Source organism: Peromyscus maniculatus, chromosome 5 (assembly GCF_049852395.1).
Source record: "Peromyscus maniculatus bairdii isolate BWxNUB_F1_BW_parent chromosome 5, HU_Pman_BW_mat_3.1, whole genome shotgun sequence".
NCBI classification, from domain to species: Eukaryota; Metazoa; Chordata; class Mammalia; order Rodentia; family Cricetidae; genus Peromyscus; species Peromyscus maniculatus.
The window spans coordinates 110,025,449-110,046,182 of record NC_134856.1 but is presented as its reverse complement, the minus strand read 5'-3'; the positions used below and the strand labels follow the sequence as shown (position 1 = coordinate 110,046,182).

At 42.9% G+C, this 20,734-nt stretch overlaps 1 protein-coding gene across 3 annotated transcripts in view; it reads left to right on the top strand.

Moving 5' to 3' along the window:
- Positions 1 to 20,734, top strand: part of LOC107399584 (uncharacterized) — a 330,418-nt gene that overhangs the window by 199,190 nt on the left and 110,494 nt on the right. The gene's annotated exons all lie outside the window — the stretch shown is intronic.

The following is a 20,734-nucleotide window of genomic DNA, read 5'->3' as shown; positions in this document are numbered from 1 at the left end:
TGGTGCGGATTTGAGTTTGTGAGTGCACTGCCTGCTGAGGCCTAAAGGGGGCACCAGATACCTTTGATCAGGAGTTACAAGTGGTCGTGAGCTCCTGATGTGGGTGCTGGGAACTGAATTCCAGGCCTCTGGAAGAGCAGCAAGTGCTCTTAACCATCTCTCCAGTCCCCTGCTTGCTTTCTTCTTTCTTTTCTCTTCGTCTTTTTTTGCTTCCAGGCCTTCAACTCCGTTGGCTTTTATGTCTCCATCTAGGTTGGTGTTGGCTCTGCATCTTGCTCCTGACTTGGCCACTTATTTTTGGATTATTGGGTGAGATAGCCTCATTCCAGATGACTTTTTCTCGGAGGAGCTGCTGTTGTGAAATGTGAACATACTTTTAAGGCTATGACCTGACAAAGGTTCACAATAATTTCATTAAGTGAACATAGTTTTCTTTTCTTCCTGGTGATGTAAACACACAGATGCTGGTGCCCTCACTCTAGTGCCTTTGAAATTGGAATAGCTGAGCATATCTTAGAGGGAGATTCCCCCCCACCAGAGGGAGGGGGTCTTTCTGACCTTGCTAGGGAGGGGTGCTACACACTGAAATACCACATGGCTTATTGGGAGTCTAGCGCTACCTCGAGGGTACATATCAACATGATAGAAGGTTGTCTCTTCTTGGCTGAAGTGAAATCCAGGCATGATCGTATCAATTAGATGTGAGGCCAAATGGAGAGAGGGAAGTCAGAATGACAGAGGTAGGGCCTTAGCCTTTGATAGATGATGAAACAGTGGAGAGAGAAAGATGAGGAATTCAGCCGGTAGCAGTATGCACCGGAAGTGTGCACAGGTCCTGGGATGTTGAGTATGTGGGGCAAACTGTGAGACTGCATGCTGGGGTGGACACATAGCTGATGCTGAGGCCACTGAGTTGAATAAGATCATGGGGAAGGAGGGCTGGAATTCGGAGGGCAGAATCAGAAGTGCACACACACACGTTCCTCCCATTTCCATCAAGTGAACAAACTACGTGCATTTGCCAGAGGAAGATGAATAATAAAAATTAGCAGTTGAGTGTGTCCAGACCACACTTGGTGAGTATCTGATTAGGGGAATCCACAGTGGTCTTTGGGAAGGTAGGAACAAGTCCTTGACAGTAACCCAGCAGTGGGCTTTTGTGAGGCTCTGATCCGGTCCACAGATGCTCTCCCATTTGAACTCGGTGCCAAAACAAACCAGAACGTAGATAGCTGGGGTTTGAAGTACATAAAGCGAGCATCTGCCAGTCCGTTTAATAGCAGGAGCAGGAGGAGCCCAGAGATGCACATACACTGAGGCCAAGGATGAAACCTGGTCAGGAGGCCACATCAAGCTGGCTTGGCAAGCAGGCCTGGTGGCCCGGTAATTACCCTGGTGCCTGCCTCTCTGTGGGCCTTTTCCACTGGGTTTAAAAAAGACTTTCCTCTAACTACTGGGTCTCGTAGAAGTTGGGCCACTTCTGCTTGTGGTGGTTTTCTGTGGAGTCTGGGCTCTGTGCTGTGTCGGCTCATTCTGTCACAACAGCCTTGGGCCTGAGAGTCCTGTCCTCACCACCTCCAGACAGCACTCCCAGGAAGTTTGTGAGGACATACCCTTCTGGAAGAAGGGAAGAGGCCAGCATAAACCGTGCAACTGCAAGGCTAGACTAACACATGTGGCCTTGACTGGAGCCTTCTCTGTGCACACCCTACCCCCAGGCTTCTGTTAAATATTTTGGCATAGATGCTAGGGAAGGGAATCAAATGAAAGACAGTTCATCTTGGTTTATCTTCTGTTGAATACCACAGACTACATGGTATCCATCAAAGAGGTTAAATTTGACTCATGGTTCTAGTGTAAGATTGAGGGGCTCTAACTGGTGATGACCTTTTAATTTTTGTTAAAAAAAAATCTCTCCATCCATGTGTGGTATGTGTGTGTGTGTACGTGTGCACATTCACATGTGTAGGTGCCTGCTACAGTATACATGTGAAGTCAAAGGATGGTTTGCAGGAATCATTTCTTTCCTTCTGCCCTGTGGGTTCTGGGATCAAACTCAGGTCCTGTTAGACTTGAGGACAGGAACTCTTACATGCCATCTTATATGTCGGCTAGCTAGCTCTGGTGATGGGTCTCTCACTGGCAGAGTCTTAGGGGTGCAGATCATTAGGAGGTAGGAGGAGAACAAAAGGAGAAAAAGGACGAGGTGCAAGAGAGGAGAAAGGGAAATGGACAGACAGCGTCACTCGGTGAGATAGGAAGCAGGAGAACAGGGAGGATCCAGTTCTCTCTCTCTCTCTCTCTCTCTCTCTCTCTCTCTCTCTCTCTCTCTCTCTCTCTCTCTCTCTTTTAATAGCAATTCACTCCTGTGGGAACTCTACAGGCACCAGGCATGGCCTAATCACCATCCACAAAGCCCTACCACTTAAAAGTACCAGTAACTTTCTGTTTCTTTCTAAATTTTATTTTATTTTATTTTATTTTATTTTGTGTACATGTGTGGCTGAGCACATGGATGTGCACTGTGTGCATTCAGGAGCCTGTGGAGGTCAGAAGAGAGCATTAGATCCTCTGGAACTGAAGTTAAAGGTGGTTGTGAGCTGTGGGTGCTGGGAACCAAGCTCAGGTCTTCTCCAAGAGCAATAAGTGCTCTTAACTGCTGAGCTCTCTCTCCAGCCCCATCCTACCACTTTTCCACACCACCATTCTAAGGAGCAGAATAAGAAGCTTGGGGTGTGTGTGTGTGTGTAGACAAACTGCATCCAAACCACCACAGATTTAATGTCAAGACTTAGACCTTACAGTGAGGGGCTGTTAACACTGGACCTTCTTCTGTATTAACTCTTTCTCTCTCTACACACACACACACACACACACACACACACACACACACACGCACGCACACACACACACACACACACACACTCACATGCACACCATTTTTTGTTGTGTTTGGGGGTGGGGAGGAAAGCTGTGCACACACCACCAGACACGCATGGAGCTCAGAGGACAATCTGCTGCAGGAGTCTCTCCTTTGACAGTGTGGGTCCCAGGGATTGAACTCAGGTTGTCAGGCTTGTTGGCAAGTGCCTGTGCCTGCCGAACCATCTAGCCAGCCCTGGGTTAATACTTTCTATGAGTAGAAGCCTCACTAACCCCCAACATCTGCCAAGAATTCTTTTTAATTTTTTAGTGCATTTTAAGTATGGCAATGGCGTAAGATAAATGGGCCTGGAAAGGTGGTTCAGCAGTTAAGAGGGATTGCTGCTCTTCCAGAGAACCCGGGTTCACTTCCTCACACCACGTAGGGTGGCTCACAACTGCCCATGAGTCCAGCTCCAACAGATGCTCTCTTCTGGCCTCTGAGGGCATCAGACATGCACATGGTACACATACAAATACTCAGGCACACACGTGCACATAAACTAAAAATAAATCTGAGTGAAATTATGGAAGTGAATCTCAAAAGGAATTCCAACCCCTCCCTTTCTGTACTGCTACTGTATCCAGTCCCAGAATCGGCATTGTACAGACTGGTCTTTGTATCCTCAGCTGGGGCATTACTGGTGTTGCCAAGAAGGTACTTACAGATCCTGTGTTTTGTTTTGTTGCTGTTGTTTGAGACAAGGTTTCTCTGTTTAACACTCCTGGCTGTCCTGGATCTCACTTTGTAGACCAGGCTGGCCTTGAACTCACAGAACTCTGCCTGCCTCTGCTTCCCAAGTGCTGGGATTAAAGGCATGTGCCACTGCTACCTGGCCACAGATCCTTTTTGATGAGTGTAAACAGACATGGCTCTGCCATCCCGGCCTCTTAAGCTCACTCTCTGCTTTCTTCTCTTCCATTCCATTGAAATGTCACCGTGGTACAGAAGCCTCCCACCTAACATGTAGTGCGGTGTGCATCCCTCAAGCTCCTGCTGTCCTGTCCCTCTGTGACAGAGTGTACACATCTGACTGCATCCTCACAGGAATGGAAGTGCTCTGAGGGTGCAGACTACACACCACATATTTGTATTCTAATTGACTAACAGCTCATGTGCTTTTACAGCTCTCCTTAGGGAAGATGTCCTAGAAAGTTAACATTCAAAAACGTGAAGTAGAAATCACGGTGATTGTTGATAGTTTGGATGGATGGATGGATGATGGTGAGACCTTATTTTGGGTAAATTTGTCCCTAGAATATTTAAAATGCAATGAGATTAGTAAAAGATACTTTCCACATCCTTCCATTGTGAACACTGAATCTATTGAATGAAGTAATGGCAATCTTTTTTTTTTTTTTTTTTTTTTTTTTGAGAGCTTCTGAAATATATTCCTAATTACTCTTGGTTCAGTTGAAATAAAGATTTATTTGTCTGAAAGCAATAATCATGCTATTGATAACCCAGAAGGATTTTCAATTCAGCATGAACAGTATTATGAATATCATCATCTTTGGCGTCAACTGACTACTTGAACTCATTGAAATTAACATCTCAATTTATCCTCCAATTGAGGATATATCAAATTCTCCAAGGTTATTTTATCCTCCAATCACTGGAACTCAAAAGTCCCAGTGATTATCCTTGTTCCTTTGAGTATCTCTTTGAGGACAAAGTCACATACAACAGTAATATGTATAAAGCCCTTAAGTTTTAGGCTATTCTTTTCTGGGATGTATGTACATTATGCCCAACATCCTATGGTACTGCTTATCTGAAGCTCAGTATATGAAAGATAACGATTAGAAACATGACCTCATACTACCTGAAAATTCCTCCCTTTCCAAGAAAGACTAAATTATGTCTATTATATGAGAACGTGGATTCCTGATGCTCCCTTGACAGTGTCAGTGATAAACACGGGTGGTGGGCGGGGATTAACTGGATAGTCTGTACTGTTCCTACACACTCTCCAAATCTGTCTGACTCTCCCTGTTCTGCCACAGTTAGAAGAATTATACCATAAATGGTCTTCTGATTAATCTTGAAAGAATTAGAGATTTGATTTATCAAAATGCCTCAAGGCCTTAGTGCTCTTAGTGCACTTGCTTTTGTCAGAAAATTTATAAAATGTGGGAATTGTTTTTGTTCCATCTTAGTATATTTCATTTTGTCATATGTGGTTGTTATCTCTTAGAAACCTTTTCTTTTCTAATGAGAGACAGAAAGGGAGTGGACCTGGAGGGGAAGGAAGGTGGGGAGGAACTTCAAGGAATAGAGAAAAGGGAAACTATTGTATGAGAAAAAGACATATTGTGTGATTAAAGAATCTATTTTCAAAAGAAAAAAATTACAAAAATGAAATGCAGGATTGTATAAGCCTGAGAATGGGTCTTTTTACTTTCATAGAGTAAGCAGTTGGTTCTGTATATTGAGGTAAAAGCATGTGATTCCACTGGCTACCCATGGTATCCAAGCCACTTTGATTACTTGGCAAATACCCACCCCAACTATGTGTCTCTCTTTGTGTATCTGCCATGTATGTGTGGTGCCTATGGAAGCCAGAAGAAGACATCAGATCCTCAGAAGCTGGAGTTACAGGCAGTTGTGAGAGACTCAATGTGGTTGCTGGGAACTGAACTCTGGTCCTCTGTAAGAGCAGAAGGGCTCTTAATCACAAAGCCTTTTCTTCAGCTCTGCAATGCGTCCTTCAGAGTGCGCGTCTGAATAGGCAGCAATAAAGTTGGTGTTACTCTTAGGGATTTATCAGTGTACTTTTTCATTTCATTTGTTTGCTATGGAAGTGTGTTTTCATCTGGTATACTTCCTGTGGACCAGTCTTACTTGTCAGTACTTCACATTCACCCCCAGTCTTTCTAAAAGACACTTTCCCACCTCAGACACTAATTATTAAAATTGCATGATTCGCCAGACAAACACAACTCAGTAGTGGTATTTGAGCAACAAATCAATGAGCAAATATTGATGCAACACACATGCCACATGAGCATGACACCATCTGGGGTTCTGAACATGATTTATACAGGAAGACAGAGCGTCTCTGCCTTTAAATGGCTCAAAGTCTAATTAGTAGGAGACTGGCGGAAGAGCAGAAAATACCATGAACACTCTTAAACCAGATTTCACAGCCGCTGGTGTTGTCGCATTGCCACCCATTCATTCATTGTGTCATCACTGAGTGTCTTGCCGCAAACAGGAAAGCATCCTGTGGACGGGTACATGGGGAGTGTGACCTAGTTCGGGACCTCAGGGAGCTTCTAGAACAAGGCTTACTGTCGCTGTCCACGTAGTAAGATGACATAATCATTTGATCTACTTTAGAAATGGATAAGGTAGTTCCACAGACTGTTTAGGGACACACTGCCGGTTTTGATATCGGACTGCTGTACAGAGACCGGTCATTGTTAGGAACTGGTTGATCGGCCTCTGGATGGCCAAGTTGTGGAGTGGGTGAGGCATACAGCACTGGAATGAATCATTAGATTTGAGAGTTCTGCTTATTGATGATGGTGATGATGATGGTGACGATGTCTCATGTGGCTTAGGCTGACCTCAAACACAGCTGAAGATGACTTTGAACTCTTGATTCTCCTGAGTGCTTGGATTACAGGAATTCCTGGTTTCAATCTTATTTTTAAATCCCTCTTCTCTTGTAGATAGTATAATGCAATTAGAGTGAATGTTAGTGTTGATATTGGCATTTACAATTCTAAAGTTAAGCTTGAATTTGTAACCTATCAGTTGAGCAAAATGACCCAAGTTACATAAACTCTATGGGGATTCACTTACATGTCTGTAGAGAATAGATTGTAAGGAATATTTATCCATTCCTCATGTGATGTGAGGGTACAAATGACATAATTCATTTAAGATGAAAAGATTGGGAGAGACAAACATTTCATAGGTTTCAGTTGTTACTATTGATGGGTGCAGGGAGTTGATTTCTGTTAAACACCAGCTTCAGTATGGTTTTCTACCTTGGAAGATAACTGTGGCTGTGCCCAAAAGTACATTTTACTAGGGTTTAGTATTAGTGAGCTGGAGAAATATGTCTCATATTTCTTGAGAATGATCATTGATAAAGAGAAATCGTGTGTCAGCTTGTACTTCTAGAACTCTTACAAATAAGGCTTGGATCTAACTTTTAGTACGTTGGGAGAATTATCTAAAAGCAGGCTGTGTGCATGCCTTATTTTTGTCTTACTGGGTGAGATTTCAAATCAGCTAACAGGAGAAATTGTTGGCTCTTTGATGCTCATTCTATCTATTTGGACCTTTCTTGAATGTTCAGTGAAGGTTGGTGTGTTTGAACATTTTCTTCATGGCTGTAACCTTAGTGCCTGGACCAGGGGCTGGTTAGCAAAGCCTGCACTATGGATTTTTCTTAAACAACAACTATGGAGACCTTGTCATATTTCACATATGTTGGAAGATACTTAGAAATATTAGTAATTAAGAAGTAATTACCTTCAGGCTCTCACTGTCCCATAGGTGGAAAGAAAGGCAAAGAGACAGTGACAATTGTGTAGCTAGTGGAATAGGGGGATCATAAGTGTGCCACGGGACCTGGGGAGAGGGCAGTGACTTCACCAAAGTGAAGGCGATTGTGATTTTTGGTACCATGTGTTCTTCCTCTAGAGCTGGGGATGTTAGAACATAGCAGCCATCATTTTCAGTGGAGCAGCTCTGACTACTTTGAGGAGACCCAGAGCCTGAAACTGTTGACTCTTAGTGCTCACTCCTAGAAGGTGGGGTAGGGTGGGGTGCCATTTGATCCTCAGCTGAGGTTCTGGCTGTTTCCTCCTACATCTTCTGGGCAGTTGTAAGCAATTCTGCCTTAATTGAACATGGCCTCCTGGTCTTAGAGGTGCTAGAGTATATAGACTGGGCGGGGGGAGCTAACTGAAGAGACTCCATCCATGAAGTTGTCCATCCATGCTGGAGTGAGACTTTCTGTAGTATGCTGTCATGGGGTCATCCATGCTGCTGGAAGTAACTTGTCACCCGTGCTGTGTAAGGAATCCCAGGAAACGTCCTGGTTCTCTGAGTTGGAGTTCAGTGGAAATGCACTCTTGTTTCTTGTCAGTGCTCTACTCTGTGAGAGAAGGAAGATGTTTGTTTATATCTCCCCAGGGAAAGAGTTCCCACAACAGACTGTGGGAATGCTTAGTTCCTGGAAGAAGATTCATTGTAGAGTACTGAAAAATAATAAGAACAGCTGATTATAAAGAGGGCCAACTTGTTCCTTCATTAGCACATACAGGAAATACCCCTGCAGTAAGGTTGTCACGGTCTCCTCCCATGCTGCCCTCCTGTCCCTCCACAGTCACCTGGCCCCTGCTCCCTTTGAGGTACTTGCCTCTCTGAAAGTCGAACCTCCTGGCTTGTAATAATAATTTTTCAGATGTGTTGTATAAGCCAGCAAATCTATGGAAAGACTTTCAACTCCGATTACACAGTCCACCTGAGACAACCTTGGAATAAAAAGAAAAAAAAAAATTTTTTTTTGTGACCTGCAGAAGGTTAGAAGAAACTCTCCCATTCTTTCAAAGCAAGCTGATCTTTCAAAAATATCTGCTCCATCCTAAAATTCAGTGTTTTCTTGGGTCAGCCTCACAAACTAGCATTCTTCTCCTATCAAAGAATGACCTTTCAGTCATTGAAAAGTAATTTTTAATCAAAACTTGGTTGAGTTCCGCCATGTTCCTTTTAATGTTTTATTTTGATCTACCAGTGAGTTAGGATTCTATATCGTTGTCATTGCTCCTGGACTTCCAAAACCCAAGCAGAACAAAGCAGCACTGCTGTCTTTTGCCAGCCAGCTCCCTCCCTGGATCCAGAGCCTGTTTACTACCAGTCACTGTTGAAATGGTATCTCCCAATATTATGTGATAGTTTAGATATTTTCCAGATTACGGGGTGATCAAGTTGTGTTTCCTTATTTTTCCAGTTATTTTAAAATAGGGGGGAGATTGGACTCAATATCCAAATAAAACATTCAGCTCAAGAGAGCTCAGAATTGTCCAGCATAAAGTTTCATTCCCAGGGAACCTTGTACCTAATGTTCTTCATGTAGCTGAGCCCACCAAAGTGGCTTGTTTCCCCAGCAGGATCTACACCATTGATTTTTGTAGAGTAAATCATAACAGCCTATTAACATCCCATTATGCAGAGTGTAGCTCTAATAGGGAGCATCTACAAGGTCAGAGATCAGAAGTAGACTCGAGGATGCACTCTTCAGAAGAGGATTGAATGGAAAATGAAGATGTGGAGCCAGCTTCATGGGCCTACCTTGTATGAGAGTTCCCATGTGAGATGGGGTAAATCTGGAGAAGAGGAACCAAGACTGTGTATGACTTCCTGCCAACTGGATCAAGACACGGTAGATCATTGGAGTGTTCTAGTCCCATTTAATGCTTTCCTGTTGCCGTGAGCTACTCTTTGAGCAGAAATGTTTGTTGAGATTTAACTGCCAGGAGTAGTGGTGTCTTGTGTGGATTCCTACAAAAGAGTGCAGGTGCCCATGGAGCAGGGAGCTCTGTTGTAGCCCTGGGTTAGCACAATAATGAACAGGAAATGTTCCTGCTGTTTTAACTATTGTCTGGAGCCAGTGAGTGATCCTCAGCTGGTGTTGGATTAAGCATGACTGCTGAATAGTTGGAAGTTTCTCAATAGAATCTGGAGGACTGTGCTAGGAAAGGTAGCTCCAAATTTGAGAATTTAGTTACATTAATAGCAAAATTAACAAGAATATTTGTGTTTACTGTGTGCCAAATACTTGTACTAGGCTATGAGAAACCCTCCCTGAAGACACACCTCCAGAGAACCTGCATCCAGAAGGCTCTACTACCTATTTACTATAGGCTTCAGAACAATTCTGTAAACATCTGAGAGAAATTTAAAGTTAATCTGAGTTCACTCCTTCAGTCATGGATTAGCCATTCATTGTTTGGGTGGGAATTGAGCAAGAAGATAAGTATCTTAAGAATGTAATTGGAAAGAGGAGCTAAACAGAAGGATTACCAGGAGAAAATGGTGTCTGAAAAAGGGAGAGAAGAGATAATTTCCAGAAGGAAAGGGTGGATCAGCCCTGTCACCTGCCCCAGAGAAGGCAGGTACAGATAAGCTCACCAAACTGAGTCACAAAGTGACACACACTTAATTGGTGACCTCAGGGAACCCTTCTGTGGTCCTGGGAGGGGGAAGTCTGTTTGAAGGGGCTGGTGAGGGAGATAGGAAGGAAGCAGACATCCAATACTGGATTCTTTGGGAGAAGGGCTGAGATGGAGAAGCCAAGGAGAGTGAGTTACAGAACAGACTAGTTCTGTTGTATATCCTGTAAACTCTTCCATCATTCTGGGCCTTAATTTCCATGTCTCTAAAACAAGGTAGCCTGAATGACTGGAGGGAATCAAATGAGTTTGTTTGTTTGTTTGTTTTCAAGACAGGATTTCTCTGTGTAACAGCCCTGGTTGTCCTGGAACTCACTTTGTAGACCAGGCTGGCCTGGAACTCACAGAGATCCACCTGTCTCTGCCTCCAGAGATTAAAAAGCATGAGCCACCATGCCCAGCTTGGAGTAGATTCTTATCAGGTCAAAATCTTAGAGCTACTGTAGCCATCCAATGATAATTTAAAAGAACAGTTACTCGTGTGTGTGTGTGTGTGTGTGTGTGTGTGTGTGTGTGTGTGTGTGTGTGTGAGAGAGAGAGAGAGAGAGAGAGATTTTTAAGAAAATATTTATTTTTTCTATTAGCATACAAAGTATTACATGTCATCATAGCAGTTTTGACTAAAATTTGTTCTAGTTGATTCTTCTCCCTATCTGTATCCTTCCCTATCCCATGGAGAGATTTCTCTCTCTCTCTCTCTCTCTCTCTCTCTCTCTCTCTCTCTCTCTCTCTCTCTCTCTCTCTCTCCCTCCCTCCCTCCCTCCCTCTCTCCTCCCTTCCTCATTGCCCCCACTCCCAACCCCACGCATGGTTGTTCAAGCTGTAGTTCAAGCTGCCCTGGAACTCTTATGTCATTCAGGTTGGCCTTGCACCCACAGCAATTGTCCCTTCTCAGCCTCTTGAGTGCTGTGGTTACAGGTGGAAGTCACCACGCCCAGCTTTTTCTTTTTTAATTTATTTTTCATGACACTGAATGCAAAGTGCATTGTCTTAATTATACAATTTAATACTGCAGAGTATATTTGTATCTTCGTATACCCAGTCAGAGAACATGGAGATTCTGAACACAACTAGACAACAACCCATAATCCCCCTCCCTCTTGCTCTCATCAGCCCCTGTTCTTCTGTCCCTATGTTTGACTGCTATGGCACTTCCCATGAGTTTGAAGCACAGCGTGTGTCCTAGTGGCTGGCTTATTTCATCTTAGCATATTAGCTACAAGGCTTGTTGGTGTTGTGCCACATTTTCTTCATCCATTTGATAATGAGCATGTGGGTTTCTTCTACATACGGGTGGTTGTTACTGCGAGTGATGCTCCATGACCATGGGTATACCTTGAACTATCCTCTTTATAAAGCAGGTGACATGTTCCCTCCTCTGCTGTATGGCTGGCCATGGCTGCTGTGAGGATGCATTCTGCAGTGGAACCAGAATAATAGCATTCAGAGAGAATAAAGATGGACAACTTACTTCCTTTAGGACACGGACTTAGGACCCACAAGGTTATTGCCCTCCCTGAATTATTCTCCAATAAAGAAAGAAAGGTTTCTCTTTAGTTTCCTTTTCACATTTACATTCTAGAGGAACTCCAGGTACCTCCCTCCCATTGTATCGGGCTACAGAAACACTTTTCTGTACTGTGCAGTTTATTTGCTTAGGATATGAAGATTAGTGGCAATGAAGGATTGGGGGCTTCTAGACAAATGAAGAACAATTTGTAAATGGCCTGCAGTGGGTCACTGCAAAGCTTGGGCTCAGCAGCTGGCTGGTCATGGCCTCTCGCCTGATGATGCCTACTCATGTTCTGGTGTCTCCAGCCTTTACTTTCTTTAATTACTATTTATTTTCTCACTATGGAATGATGAGAAGAGCAGAGCATTGTCTTGCCATTGTTTTTCTCCAGTCTTTTAAAACATGGCTATTTCTATTCCTCTTGGGGATGAAGCTGTACTTAAGCTGGCCACCCCAAGAGTGGAGTTCTTCCCCTATGGAGTGTCAGCCCAGGAGTCCAGTCGACTGTGTTCCAAGAGTTTCTTCAGATCCAGAAGAGGTCATCCTCCAGCTTGGTACTTCAAGAGTGCACAGGAAGGCCAACACTTCCCCTCCCATTTAAAGGATGTACCAACTAAGTCTTCTTCAGTTTTTCTTTAGTGGCTTGACTTTGAATCAGCTGTGTGAAGAACTGGATGCAGCATACACTACCTGTCTTTTCTAGGTTAAACAGAAGACAGAAGAAGAGAGGGGGAAGAAGGGAAAGGACTTGAAGAAGCTGCCCCGAGTGCTTACAGTGGGTTTTAAGGAGTGGCTGGTCACTGTAGATTTCCCAGGTGTATATTTTCAGGTCTAAGCCATCATTTAGTTTTTGAGGACAGTTTCCTGCCATTTTCTGATCTCCTTCCCTAGTTATCATCTAAACTCTTTTGAACTTAACTTATTAGGTTTTTAATGATTTATTTATTTTTATTTTATATGTATTGGTGTATTGCCTGCACGTGTGTCTCTATGAGGGTATCAGATCCCTTGGAACTGGGGTTACAGACAGTTGTGAGCTGTAGGTGCTGGGAATTGAACCCAGGTCCTTTGAAAGAGCAGCCAGTGCTCTTAACCATTGAGCCATTTCTCTAGGTTCCATCTTTTGAACCTTAAAAAACCCTAGTTCTTGGGTTCCTTTAAACATAGCATCAGATGCATAAAAAGTTACAACTCATTAAAATCATGTAAAGGATACAGCCTTGCTGCCTTTGGAACCTTTAAAATGCATCTTTATCAGATTTTCTCTACTTTTTGGTTTTTTGAGACAGGGTTTCTCAGTGTAGTTTTGGTGCCTGTCCTTGATCTCGCTCTGTAGACCAGGCTGGCCTCGAACTCACAGAGATCCACCTGGTTCTGCCTCCCAAGTGTTGGGATTAAAGGCATGTGCCACTGCCGCCCAGTTTTCTCTACTACTTTTTGGCTAAATAAATAAATAAATAAATAAATAAATAAATAAATAAATAAAGGCAGCTGTCTAGGCTGAAGTTGAGAACTGGGGACTTCTGCTAGAACTGGCCTGACCACTGGACACAGAGCATCATAAGTCTCTGAGTGGAGGTTGTGCAGCATTCTGATGATCTATTTTCCATATGTCTGCCACTTTAATATTAATAGGCTAAATGCTATTTGGACACGGAATAAGGTGGAGGCCTTAACCTAACCTTATCTTCCTGTGGGACTGGGTGCCACTCTCCTCAAAGGCCTTTGCTCTTATATTTTTATGTTTATATTTAAATGTTGGGCTAGCACCTGAACAGAAGTGATTTTTTTCAGAGTAATAACTTCAAGTCCTAAAACTTGAAGCTAAGCCTGGGGATTCAAGAGACCAGGCTCCCCTGTCTCCCTGGTCCATATATCTGTGTCCTCTGAAGTCAGTGGAGTGGCACCCATAAATGTAAAGGTTCTTGGTGGATGAATTTTTAAAGAGATTGTACTCACCTTACTTTTAAAGGGTTTTTAAATTCTTATTCTTGACATTTAATGAAAGAAGAGTGCTGTAGAATGTCGTTCTGTATGCTGTGAATGTGTGTTGCTCTGATTGGTTGATAAATAAAACACTGATTGGCCAGTAGCCAGGCAAGAAGTATAGGTAGGATAAGCAGACAAGGAGAATTCTGGGAAGAGGAAGGCTGAGTTGGGATTCACCAGCCAGACATAGAGGAAACAAGATGACAAGGCAGAACTGAGAAAAGGTACCAAGACACATGGCTAAACATAGATAAAAATTATGGGTTAACTTAAGTGTAAGAGCTAGTCAGTAATAAGCCTGAGCTAATGGCCAAGCAGTTATAATTAATATAAGCTTCTGAGTGATTATTTTATAAGCGGGCCATGGGACTGCAGGGACTCAGTGGGACTGAAGAAACCTTCCAGCTACAGAAGAGGGGAAGGAATGGGGAAAAAAAATCAGAAAGTAGGAAGGCCACACTCTGGGGGACTGACAGAAAAAAGGATATAGAGTCTTAGGTACCCTGGGTGGGGCATGGGAATGGGAAGAGGTGGAATTTTAGGCAGTTCAAGTAGGCAAAACCTTGAACTCTCTTTTTTTCAGTATGTGCATGTTAGTTTTACTTCACTGGTAGTACAGAATATCAAAACACAAAGCTTTAAAGGCATAGAGCATGGTGGCACACACCTGCAATTTGAATATTCAAGAGGCTAAAGCAGAAAGGTTGCTACAAATTTGAGATCAATGTGGGCTATCCAGTGAGTACCAGGCCAGCTTGTAATTAGATAGCAAGACAAAAATATGAAAAAATAAAAACATAAATACATAAATAAATGAATAAAAATACAAAAAGAAATATAAAAACAAGCAAAAGCTTCAAAACAGCAACACACATACAACAACAATATTCAACCTTCCACAAAACAATGCACGCATACACAAAACATAAAACAATAGTTTACAAAGTCCCACAAAACTACAGTGTGTACACCTATGTGCGCGCGCACACACACACACACACACACACACACACACACACACACACACACCACCAACAACAACACATACAATAAAGAGTTATCTTTAGTTTTGGAAGCCAAGTCTCAGTATTTTCTACTTGCAAACAGACTAACTTCTGTCTATTCTTCTAGTCTTTCCCTGGATTTATTTCTCTTTCCTCAGTCTTTTTATTGCCTTTGGGGGCTGAGCCCATACTACAATGGTGGTCAGTATCGTCCCCCACCCCTGAAAATAGAACATTCCTCCCTCTTCTACCATGGCTTGCTTATTTTGCTGATTTAACTGTCGGAGAGAGAGCTCAGGTACTAACTATATCCTTGTCTGAAGCAGGTTTATGTGAAGGATATAATATGTAGGCATTCCATGGGGGGCGGGGGTTGATCCTCAAAGCCATTAAGTGATGGTGGGGCCTTGGGTACTTTAACAGGCAACCCAGGAAGAGATTATTTGGGGTGCTTCTGATATATTTTAGGTAGCTGCTTAGAGAGTCACATTTATGGCAGTCTGACAGTACATCGCCAACAACAAGGATAGTTTTTGCATCTCAGAGTTTCCTTTTATTCAACCCCAGAAGTTTTTATTAAATATGAGGGCTGGTGGGAATGCACACGAGTCACTCTGTGTTTTCCTGGCTGCAGGCTCTCAGGTGTTAGAGGAGGTGGCACAGTCTCCCAGGTTGTGATTGTCATCAGCAAGGAAGGCAAAGAGGCCCGACGACTTTCAGTACAGAATGAGCTTGGCAATTGGCTATGGTCTGAGAATGTTAGCAGTTTAGTGGCTGGGTGTTGTATTTGTGGGTTCGGTTTAGCTGCTTACTGATCTAGCATTCATTTGGACCTGCTAGTCCAGTTGCTAAGTCTGAAAGTTGGTAGACATTTGCTCAATACAGACATATGTGTTTGGGATCCCCCCCGCCCCTGACCTTCCCCTCACCTCATCACATCATCATGTTAGTTGGAATGAAATCTTTGGTGTAAAGCAATCCTTCAAGACACTATAGTCTGTAGCACAGTGGTTCTCAACCTGCGGGGTGTGACCCCTTTGGGCCTTGTAAATCAAATATCCTGCATATCAGATACTTATGTTATGATTCACAACAGTAGCAAAATTACTGTTTGAAACAAAGTTATGAAGTAGCAATGAAATAATTTTATGGTTGGAGTCACCACAACAGGAGGAACTGTATTAGTGTCACAACACATAAATAAGTATGCCATTTATTAGCTGGATGGTGGTGCCACATGCTTTTAATCCCAGCACTCCGAAGGCAGAGGCAGGCAGATCTCTGTGAGTTTGAGGCCAGCTTGGTCTGCAGAGTGAGTTCCAGGACAGCCAGAGCTGTAAAACTGTCACGGAAAAACAAAAACAAAAAAGAATGCCATTTACTTACGTATTTATTTGTTTAAGACAGAGTCTTACATAACCCAGGTTGTTCTCAAGTTTCCTATATAGCCAAGGATGATGTTGAATTCCTGATGCTCCTGCCACTACCTCTCAAGTGCTGGAATCCCAAATCTTACACCACGCCGTGTTTGGCAAAATTGTGAAATTAATTGATCAATTTCCTAAGCCTGTCAGTCTGTTTTGGTGGAATACTTATGCTTCTCTCCATATAGATGGGGTGAATTTGTATTAAATGAATTTGTATTAAAGCACTTATCTGTCACAGGATGAAAAGAGACATTTGTGTACCTTCCTAATTGGTAATAAGACAAGAATGGCCTGACATTTTTGTTACAGTTTGTTAGACCTTCATACTCCTATATGAAGAAAACCAGGCTGAGGCACTTTGGAAATACACACACACACACACACACACACACACACACACACACACACACACACACACACACGTAGTATTATTTAACTGCTAACTATCTAGAAGACAATACTTAAAGCATTTTTGTTTCAGGAACTTGGAGCTTGTGTTTTCAGTCAGTATTTTCCATGTAGAAGTAGGTTGAATTTACCACAAAAATAAGCATTAAATGATCACTCAGTTAAACTTGACCTTCAGTGTTGGTCTGAATTATCAGACCTGGTTTTTTGAGTTACAGTTGCAAACACTTATTTATTGAAATGTGCCAGAAGTGAAGACAGCTTTTCCAAGGGGAGATACAAGAATGGCTCACTAAAATGATTAGAAAGCTACTTTTCCTTTTTGACTGATTTCCAGTGTGTGTGTGTGGGGGATATCGAGACTTGATAGCTGCTCTGTGGAGTGCTTTCTGCCCCTTCCCAGCTGGCCAGGTTCTTCCAATGTGGCATCGAAGCCTTGAGTTGTTGGGACTCAACAAATGGACAACAACAAATGTTCAGCCTTCTTATTGGTGTCAAGCCCAGGAAATTGGCAAATTAGATGAACAGGCCAAATGCTGCAGCAAGGTTTCATGAGCCAAGTGTGCGGAGGGAGCAGGCCGCTGCTGGCTCAGCCCTTCAGCCCAGGAATGCCCCTCCTTGGCTTTCTCAATCTGTTGCTGCCCCAGGTTGAAACATGTCAGCTCTGAGATTCAGGGACCCAGGGCCCTGGAATAACAAATTGTCTCTTTTAACTTTTCAGCAACCAGAATGTTTGAAAACTAAACAGAGGGAGATATAGAGACAGTTATGCTTCCCTGTGTGATTCCCAAATCATTCATATTAGTAGTGAAACAAACATATATGTCTACAACATTGATATAATACATCCATCCATGGTATGTAATAGTCTTCTACAGAGGCTGCCCTAAGTGCGTAAATAGTGTTCATATTGGTGCCCCCGGTATAAACAGGCTGCCCTTGATTTCCAGTTTGAATTTAATATATATATCTGAGTGAAAAATAGTCTTTCCTTCTGTTATAATATCAAGTCATTTTTGGTATCTGTTATTGTTTTCTTCTTTCCTCACTCTCCCCCAAACAACTTCTTTAAAAGTTTGGCATTAAAAGTTGGGTGGGGAGTGGTGGTATATACCCCTAATCTAAGCACATGGGAAGACTGAGGAGTACTCCATGTTCAAGGCCAGCCTGGGCTAGCTAGTGAGTCTCAGGCCATCCTGGGATACACAGTGAGACTCTGTCTCAAAAATACTGACCAGATAAACATTTGTGCTGGAGGATTGCTACATTCTAATTGAGAGTGAGCATATGTGGTTCACTGTTTGGTAAAGAATTTAATATGGGAACGAGTCATTTCCTGGTAAATCAATAAAACCAGCTTCCTATTTCCCTGTGGACAATCAGTGACTGGAAGAAGGGACTTTGGACTTGGTTGGTCCTTTCACTGTTTTGGATCAAAATAAATTGGTGAGTCACTTTGTTTATGAATCTCCTTGAAAACTTTTGACATGAGGTCTCACTTTGTAACTATGACTGGCCTGGCTCTGGATGGTGCTTAATGAGCATCTCAGGCTACACTGAAACTTGCAGTAATCCTCCTGCCTCAGCCACCAGAGTATAGGGATTGCAGGCTTGTTGCCAGGCTAATCAAGCCCTTTTTGTGTGATTCTGTGTGTCAGGAGATCATTTCCATGGATATTTTATTTAGAGAGAAAAATGAAACCTATATCTCAAACCATCATTTATAAATGCCACAAACTCCTAGGCTGTCATTTTTGGTTGTGGAGTGTTTTCTTCCTGGCTGTGCTGTGTGCTGGCTACATGTGTGTCTGAAGGGCATGCATTTTAAAGGCAAGGCAGATTGAAGGGTGTAATTTGGCCACATTTTGCTGACTGCACTCCTTGCTGTATGTCTTTTAGAGACTTTACTGTTTTAGCCACGATCAGTTATTTCTTGACCCTGCTCCGAGTAGGCCTCACAGTTTCTTGACTCTCTTGCACATACAAATGGCTGAAGATGTAGCTAAGACATGAGTGGTCCTCTGCTATCATTAGTCATTTTTTGTCCTGTATATGAATCAGTATTTAATAAGAGAAAACTCTCTAAATGCCATTAAATGCCTTGTCTTTACTTTGGTCTATGACCTGCACTAATTTCCAGTTTTCAAATTGGAATCTAGAATGTAACTACTACTTTTAACTCCCTTCCTTTTAATTTTGAAGATCAAAAATGGTAGAGCTGTTCAGGTGGTCAAGGGGCCTTTTCCTGACCTTGAATGTGGTTTGCTGCTATTTCATTAAAAGGAGGAGGGGGAGGAGGAAGAGGAGGAGGAAGAGGAAGAGGAGGAGTGACAGCAGGTGGAGGCTGTCCTGCTTACCATTTTAGGTAGCATGAGCCCTTGGGATTTTAAAAAGATTGCTTTACAGTCTGACACACAGCCGTAGAGCCCCATTTTTAGCTGAAGGCGTCTTCCCAGTCTTCACAGTTCAGTGACTCAGGAATGCAGGGCAGGGATAGGGTGCTACAAGTCTTCAGACGCCTCATGTCTGACAGACACCATGTCTGCCATGTGCATTGCCTTGTTCTTCAGGTCTAGGATCATCTCCTGACCTCCATGGTGGTCAGGGGGATGTTCACCAAGACCGGTTTCTTTCCATTTGCATAGGGTTAACACTGAAGGCAAACACAGCACAAGTGTGATTTAAGTTTGTTTGTTTGTTTTTTTAATCTGTCATCCAAACACTAATTCACACCACAGGTGTAGCTGAAGTTACCTGGGGAGCTTTAGGTTGTGTGGGTGGAATGTTCATGGAGATATATTCCAAAGATATGTTACATCACTTTTTATTTTGTTTTTAAATATGTTATTGGTTAGCAGGAACTTGTGTGTGTGTGTGTGTGTGTGTGTGTGTGTGTGTGTGTGCGCGCGCGCGCGCACTATTAAACTCAGGCTGAGATGTTGTAATATATACATTTTATTTACTGTGTATGTATGTGGGCACATGTACTACAGGGAAGGTGTGGGGGGCAGAGAAAACTTAGAGGAGTTGGTGCTTTCTTTCTCTTACTTGCCTCCTGGGGACTGAGCTCAGGCTTAGTGGCAGGTGCCTTTGCCAGCTGAGACATCTCTTCAGCCTGGCATTGTTCTTAGTGTGCTTCCCCGACACATCCAGAAAGTCTAAGGACTTGGCTTTGCAATCTACATGGGCTTTGATGTCTCGGTAGGACCATCTAGTGTTGCAAGTTAAGCCAACCACGGTTTATTTCTATGCAGTCAGAGAGCTCTTGGCTCTATATTGTAGGACAGATAATCTTATTAGAAAGCTCTTTAAAATTGGTGATCATTAAAAAAAAAACTTAAAAGGATGGTAGCACATCCTTTCATGAAAAGGATATTTTAATTATATTATTCTATTAAACATACCACAGTGGTTATTATTTAACAGAGAGTTTTATCTTCAGTGTATGATCACAGCTGTCAAAAGGATGTGTCCTGTCATTGTTTTTCAGATCTCTGTTCTCTGCCATTGGAGGCCCTAACCTTGAAGTGGTCATTTTGTTGAAAAGCAATTGATAAGACTTTTCTAGTACTCTCCTTTTCCCTAAGCGCCCCACTCCCCTTTGCCAAAAAAGTACCATTTCTTTATCCAGTCTGAGCATTAGTTACAAAATACTGCTGGAGTGTGAGATGCTCACAAATAGACCCTTTGTGAGGGTCCACGCCTCAGCTTTGTCCAGCGGCTGGGAGAACACTGTATTGGCATGTGCTACCAAGACCGAGCTATCGCTAACTTGATGGAACTACAGGCTGTTGGGAAGGACAGGGCTGATAATGAAGTTGAGTTGAACCTGCAGATATTTTCTGTTGCTTGCCCTCCCTCCGTGGGTATTTTCCTGGCAAAAGGGAGGCAGGCGATGTTCTTACCTCTGTGGCCTGGGTGTTTTCAACAGCACTTGAAAGTACAGAGAACATACTTTTGTTAAAGACTCCCAAAAGAAGAGCAGTTTTGTGTCGAGTAGAAATCCACCCAAACATACCAATCTGACATAAACAACAAAGGGGTCTGCACCTTCTAATAAGAAAATTTAGAAACGTAGACTCTCTGAAGTCCCCTTTTTCTTTTGTCCCATGGTGTGAAGAATGGGTAGATACCTACAGGGGAGCCTCAAGGTGTTTTTCTTCAAGGTTGGTGGCGAGTTTTTACTCCTGACCTTTTCTCTGTGAACTAGTGGCATGTTAAGATAACCCATTGGACCAATAGCTGTGGAGCCTCCATGGGACTGGACTAGACCCTCT